This window comes from Podarcis vaucheri, assembly GCF_965113315.1.
Source record: "Podarcis vaucheri genome assembly, chromosome: 2".
Classification (NCBI taxonomy): Eukaryota; Metazoa; Chordata; class Lepidosauria; order Squamata; family Lacertidae; genus Podarcis; species Podarcis vaucheri.
The window spans coordinates 86,196,099-86,202,957 of NC_138760.1; positions in this window are offsets into that span (position 1 = coordinate 86,196,099).

Consider the following 6,859-nt stretch of genomic DNA (forward strand, 5'->3'; position numbering starts at 1 on the left):
AGAAATAAAACCCAGCTATATAACCAAACCAGCTCCTGGCAGAAATGCCAGGAGCTCAGAAACACATCAGAAGTAAAGTGAATCCGTCGCTTTCTCCTGCTGGAGCCTCTTCAAGCTGAAGATTTCATAAGTTTTTGTTGGTTCTCAAATAGTTCCACGGTTTTTGTTTGTTTGGCGAAAATGTAACTACTGCACGTTTAAGGAAGCCCTGAATGTAATGACACCGTTTTATTATCAACTATTTTAATTAAAAGCTAATCACGAATTCAGTATATAGAAGTGGGGAGGTGTGTAGGAAGAGGGGAAGGATGGGGTTTTACGGGTTATCCAGATTTGGGCACCGGCACCTATTTTTTTATATATAAAGAAAGCACTGACTTCATGTAAATAGCTTTGTGAAAAGCAGCACTGCTTTCCAAATCTCTTAGCATTCTGGGATCATTGGAAGTTAGGATATTTTTGCTTTGCTTTGTTCTGCATTCCACTCTGCCAAATGAAGAACGTGAAGAACACTTCATTTATAAAAACACATAGGATAACAATGAATAATCTACCAAGTATAGCCATGTATAGCCTTAGGTTCAAACAGGAGCATAATTACTAGTTTTTGCTTTACTTCCAAAACTGATAGCCATGCTCAATGTACAGCAAAGGTAATTTTACATTATGCAAATGTAATTTTACAAGTATGCAAATCCACCTTAAGTTGCTATTTCTCAACTGACTTACCTCCTGGAATGCTTGTGAGGATGGAATGTGGCTCTGAGCTCTGTGGAGGAAAAGCGGCATATACATGAAATAAAGCAGACTTTTTCAACTGTTTTGTTCTACAGCTACCATCTGGCCCAACATACATGGCTGTGCTGGCTGGGACTGATAAGGGTTGTAGGCCGAAACAGCTGCAGGACACCAGATTGGCAAAGGTTACAGTAAAGCATGGGAGGAGCTTTCAAATCAAGTCTTTATTGTTATGGTCAATGACTACCATTAAACCATCAAATTAAGAAGCACATAGATGTTTGTCCAGATGTGCATAGTTGGATATAATAAATAAAAGTAAAACAGAATAAAATAAAATGAACATAAAAAAAGTTATGGTCACGTAATGATCTCCAAAGAAGAAAATTACAAGATGTCTGGAGTCAGTTCTGTTATGTACTGAAGTTTTCACCCTGGGTCAGCAGGGGGATACTGTAGATAGTTTTCACTCGGGTCCGCATATGCAAATAAGGAATTGAAAGTGACATTACAAAAAGTTGTTACTGTTGCTTTGTAGTTGAGCTCTATATAAGCAGGTTGGCTGAACCCTTCAGTTCAGTTCAGTTCAGGCCTGTGAATAAACAAGAGCTGTCTGAAGAATCGCTGTGTCGGATATGTTCTCCCACAACTTAACAAGCTCCTGATGGGGTTTGCTTGCTGCAAATGAGTATTTGGCCACTGAGAGTGATAGATGTGTTTTGATCTGAGGTGAGTAAAAGAATGTAAAATGCATCTGATTGTCCTGTGTTTGATGAAAATTTTTCAAAGACCTCAGTAAAAGGAGCAGTAGAGGAGGGCACAAGTCGCCATCTTGACCTCTCCAGAGGTACAGGGAGAGCTTAAAAAAACCCTCACATATTCCAACTGAATGCACCCATTTTGCCTATTGCAGGAACAACACCATGAAAGGGCTATTCAACCTGCTTGTGGACTTTTCATAGGAATCTGATTGGCCACTGTGGGAGGCAGATACTAGACTACATGGACCTTTGGTCTGATTCAACCTGGCTCATCTTATGGCCCTGGGTTCACACCTTTGCTGTTAGTTAACTAAGCTTCAGTAGAAACTCAGAATTAACTTCGCCCTCCCAGAGTGTAAAGGGGCTGTAGCAAATGTAAAGAGAAATTCTCAGTGAAGGCAGCTTTCAACTTCTCAAGTGCTTAAGTCCCAGTGAAAGTGCAATATGAAGCAGGCTGATACAGAACAGCTTCTGATAATAGAGTATTTTCTTAGTTCTCTAACGCCACTTCTGGTGGATTTCTTATTAGATACTATTTTCATTAACATAAGAATGTGAGAAAATAATAGGAGCCCGCAGGATCAGGCCAATGGCCCATCTATTCCAGCATCCTGATCTCACAGTGACCAACCAGATGCTTGTGGGAAGCCTGCAAGCAGGACATGGGCACAACAGCACTCTGCCCACCTACAATTCTCAACATCTGGTATACAGAGGCATAATGCCTCTGACAGGGGAGTTAGAATGTACCTGTCATGGCTAGTAGCCATTGATAGCCCATCCCCCATGACTTTATCTAATGTCATCTAGGTTTGTGGACATCACTGCCTCCTGTGAAAGTCCCTGTGCAACCATGCACTGTGTGAAGAAGTGCTCTCTTTTATGTGTCCTGAATCTTCCAACATTCAGTTTCATCGACTGTTCATGACAGAGCATCATGACAGAGCATGAGAGACATTCATCCACTTTCTCCATGCCATGCATCATTTATAAACTTCTATCTGGTTTTACATTAGTCACTTTTTAATAGATACGGTACATTAAAAGACACAAATAGCAACCATGGTGTTTCAAAATGGACCCTAGAAGCTGGGAGTTTGGTCCCTTGGCAAAGTAATACACTGGAGCCAACATGTCACCTTGGGCTGTCGTAATGTTTTCTGTGCACTGCCAGCCACCAAGCTCATAAGGAAAAGACAGTGTGCCTAAGCTTCACAGAAGGTAGCAATGCCACCCACCAATTCTCCCTGTTCCCATCAACCAGTGTATTGGCTCCTTCCATGCCTGCTGATAGAAGTGTGAGGTTGTGTTCTGGAAGAGCAAGCATGTACTCCTTTGAGTGGGTTTGTGTGCACTGGTGTCTCCATGACCTTGGAGGCGGAGGCGGGGTTGACACCAGCTCAGCATCTGATTGACTCTCTCAGTCATCTCTCCCAAAGGAGAGGCTCATCACCGACAGGAGGAAATACCAGTTCAAGAGCAGGAGGTGTCTGACTAGGGGTGTATCAGTTTTCACAGGGGTGGAACACTTGTCTTTCAACTTGCTTGATCCCTCCTCAGGATCCAGCGCTCTGTCCCCTGAACAACTGGCCTCCTTCCTGGCCTCTGGTACTTATTGATTTGACCTGGCCCGTCCTGCTAGCACCTTTTCCAGGGTTCTTCAGCCCCAACTCCCATAGCTCCTCCTTGGAATCTGACCATGACATCCATTACATGTTCACAGGATTGTTGTAATGATAAAACAGAGCACCAAAACCATGCTACGTTACTGCCTTCATAAAGTATCATAAAGAGCATTGATAAAATAATAATATATATGCACCAAAATCCCCCGCCTTTCTGTTTAAATTTCCATCCTGATATTTGCAGAAGCTTTCATTTGTTTGTTTTGCTCAGGGCTAATCTCAATCAATCACAGTAAATAAACTGTAATGTACAAATGCCCCAAAGAGTTTGCAACACAGAATAATTATTTTTATCTATGTAGACTTGTTTTAGGAGCCTTCTGATTCTTGCATTTGATCCTTAAGTTTACGCACCCCCAGGGCTCCGGGAACGGATAAAGTGTGGGGAGGCTAATGTGAATCAATACACACTGCTTGCTCTTTCCTGTGAAGCCAGTGAAATCCTTTAGGAAATAAATGTAGAGTAGGAAACATTAAAGAAATGGTGAATAATTGAAACCATGTAATTTAATAGAGTACAAGTATAACAGCATAGAAGAACAATTTATGCTTCTGTGTGCTCCCCTATGGTTGTGGAATTAACTAACCATAACTAGTGGCTGTTCCAGCTAACAGATGTGAAATGGCCATTGCTAACAAAAAGGGCTATAAACCACCCCGATGATCCAATAAGAACAGCTGCCGGTGAGCAGCCAGTTTCATTTCTATACCAAGGCTGTTCTCACCACAGCAGTAGGAAAGGTTGAAATAGGTCACAGGCAGCCCTCCTTACATTGCTCAAGAACATTAGAAGGATTAATAATTTATGGATTATATCCTAGAAACAATGATCTGGTGCAGACAGGTAATCCAATCTCCTGCATCCTTCTGACATGGGATGCCATTTCATCAGGGGATTGTGCAAAGGCGGCAACTTTTCTGGAAAGGCAGCATCGGCCTGCCAGCTGGAGACATACAAATTGCAGGAATTTGCTTCATGAATATGACATCTTCCGTCTGAGGGCGGTAAGTGGTTCTAATGACACAGGTAAAGCTGGAGCTGTAAATGTGCCGCTCACAACTTGCAACCCATTTTTTTTATTATTATTCTTAAGAGGATCCGTTTTCTTAAGGCAGCTTGTGGTAAAATAAGACATTCTCCCTTGTCATTAACGCTGCTAGCCAACTACAGATGCAATTTGCATTTCTGTTCTGCTTCTTTTTGTGTAAGAGTCGAGAAAGCTGCTGATTTCTTTGGCGCGTTTAGCAAACTTGCATGCACTTTGCAAAGTGATGAAAGTCTCGACCAATGCAATGGGAACTCTCTTATTCCCTTACAGTATACAAACATTTGTTCTTCTCTTTTCCTAAATGTTAATGTTTTGAGCAATATTCAGTCACAGGTAATATAATTTCAATAGGACTACTGTAGTAAACAGCTTAAATCTGCAGCTGTAACAAACATAAACAGCGAACGTCATTCCTTTGTGAAATAGTGGAAGATCAGCCATTTTTGTCATTAGAAGGTGAGCAAATGCCATAGAAAGCAATTGTGGTTGCCTAATGAGGGAAACTGGGGACGTGGGTGGCGCTGTGGTCTAAACCACAGAGCCTAGGGCTTGCCGATCAGAAGGTTGGCGGTTCGAATCCCCGCGACGGGGTGAGCTCCTGTTGCTTGGTCCCTGCTCCTGCCCACCTAGCAGTTCGAAAGCACATCAAAGTGCAAGTAGATAAATAGGTACTGCTCCGGCGGGAAGGTAAATAGCGTTTCTGTGAGCTGCTCTGGTTCGCCAGAAGCGGCTTAGTCATGCTGGCCACATGACTCGGAAGCTGTCTGCGGACAAACGGCGGCTCCCTTGGCCTATAGAGCGAGATGAGTGTGCAACCCCAGAGTCGTCCGTGACTGGACCTTATGGTCAGGGGTACCTTTACCCTTACTTTAATGGGGGAAACAGCTCCTGAACCCCTCGGAGTAGGACTCACCTGCCTCCCCACCATGCAAAAAAAAGAAAGAAAGAAAGGCAATCTTACGCATTCTTACCTAAAAGCAAGTCTCACTGAAATCAATCGCAAGCACTTTTGAGACAACCTCATCAGCAGTCTTGGACTGTCTGTCTTTGATTAGGTCCAAACTTTTTAATGTAAACTATGCCTGCAGTGGTATATAGCAACAGGAGAGAGAGAGAGAGAGAGAGAGAGAGAGAGAGAGAGAGAGAGAGAGTGTGTGTCTGGGTCCTGAACAGTATACCTTGAGATCCTGCAGCTGCTTTGCCTACGAATCGTAAGTGGCAGCATTAAGTAGACATTTGAAAAGGTGTGATTAACATAATGTGCACTTTAGCCCTCAACTCCCTGTCCGAAGCCATAAGCTCAACGACAGGGATGGGAAACCTGCAGATATTGCTGGGCTACAATCTCCCAACATTCCTGACCTTTGTCCATGCTGGCCGGGGCAGAGGGGAGTTGGAGTCTGAAAACATTGGGAGGGCCACAGATTCCCTATCCTTGCTTACAACCTATGGTTGCATGGCACTGCACTACTGCCATCATCATGCTTCTGCCCACAAAGTCTCCAAGAAACACCTACGAATTCTAACCTAAGATTTGGGAATCCCTTGTGTAACAGACTTCTGCAATTGAAAGATACTTGTAAATATGATTACACTTTAAAAAGGCAACTTTTTTCTAAATTTGGTGTGGCAAATCAAGCTCCAGCATTCAAAGCTCTCTGTATATATGTCTGTCGTTGCATCAACTTTCTTCTGCGGTTTAGAAAACAGGCAGATTCTTCAGACGAGGCAGAATAGGATTCCACTGAGTATAACGTCTCAAAATTAGCAATGAGTTGTATACGCATATAAGTTGCTTTGCAAACAGAGACTTATCAAGTTGTACCCCTTGCGGAATAATTCTGGTGTTCTTGTTTGCCAAGCATTTTAATTACGCAGATGTTAAGTCGGTGTTGTTGATACTTTGTCACGCAAAAAAGCTTTAGTGTTTCATAACAGCCCCTCTTCATTATTTTAACCTGAACTGATGGATCTGGGTGTTTTGGAGTTTGATCTCTCCACTTAAGTTTACAAACCTATGTTTATGTGCCTCTTCATTTAAAAAAGAGCATAGTAGTTACTAGAAAGTAGCAAGTGATGCTATCTAGCTAACACCTCTTACATTCAGTTATGATGAGAACTGAAACTTGAGAGATATTCCCTGGAACCAGTATCAGTTATTCCCTTATCATACAGTACAAAACTGTATACATAAGATTCTAGATACCAGCCACTGCCTTAGAATTCTGGATGCCAGCCATTGCCTTTAAGACAATTCATTTCCTATTCACATAGATTACTTTATACTCTAGCCAGACACCACCACCAACACACACACACACACACACACACACACAGGCATGCAAGGACTCCTGGTGGCAGTGATGATGATGATAAAGAACATGGCCTCCCAAAGTGTTTGTTTGGGCAAGGAAAGTGGTGAGGTGAATGTCTGTTGGAGTAGTCCTTAACTCGAACACAAAGTCAAAGTTGGCTCATAAGAAGAATTCTAAAACTAGTATCTTTATTAGGCCAAACAAACATGATTGGTACTCAAGTGCAACCCTACTCCTTGCTCCCACATTGATTTACCCAGGAGCTAACAACCAAATGGGGCTTTAGTCTCTTAACATACTTGAGTCCTTAT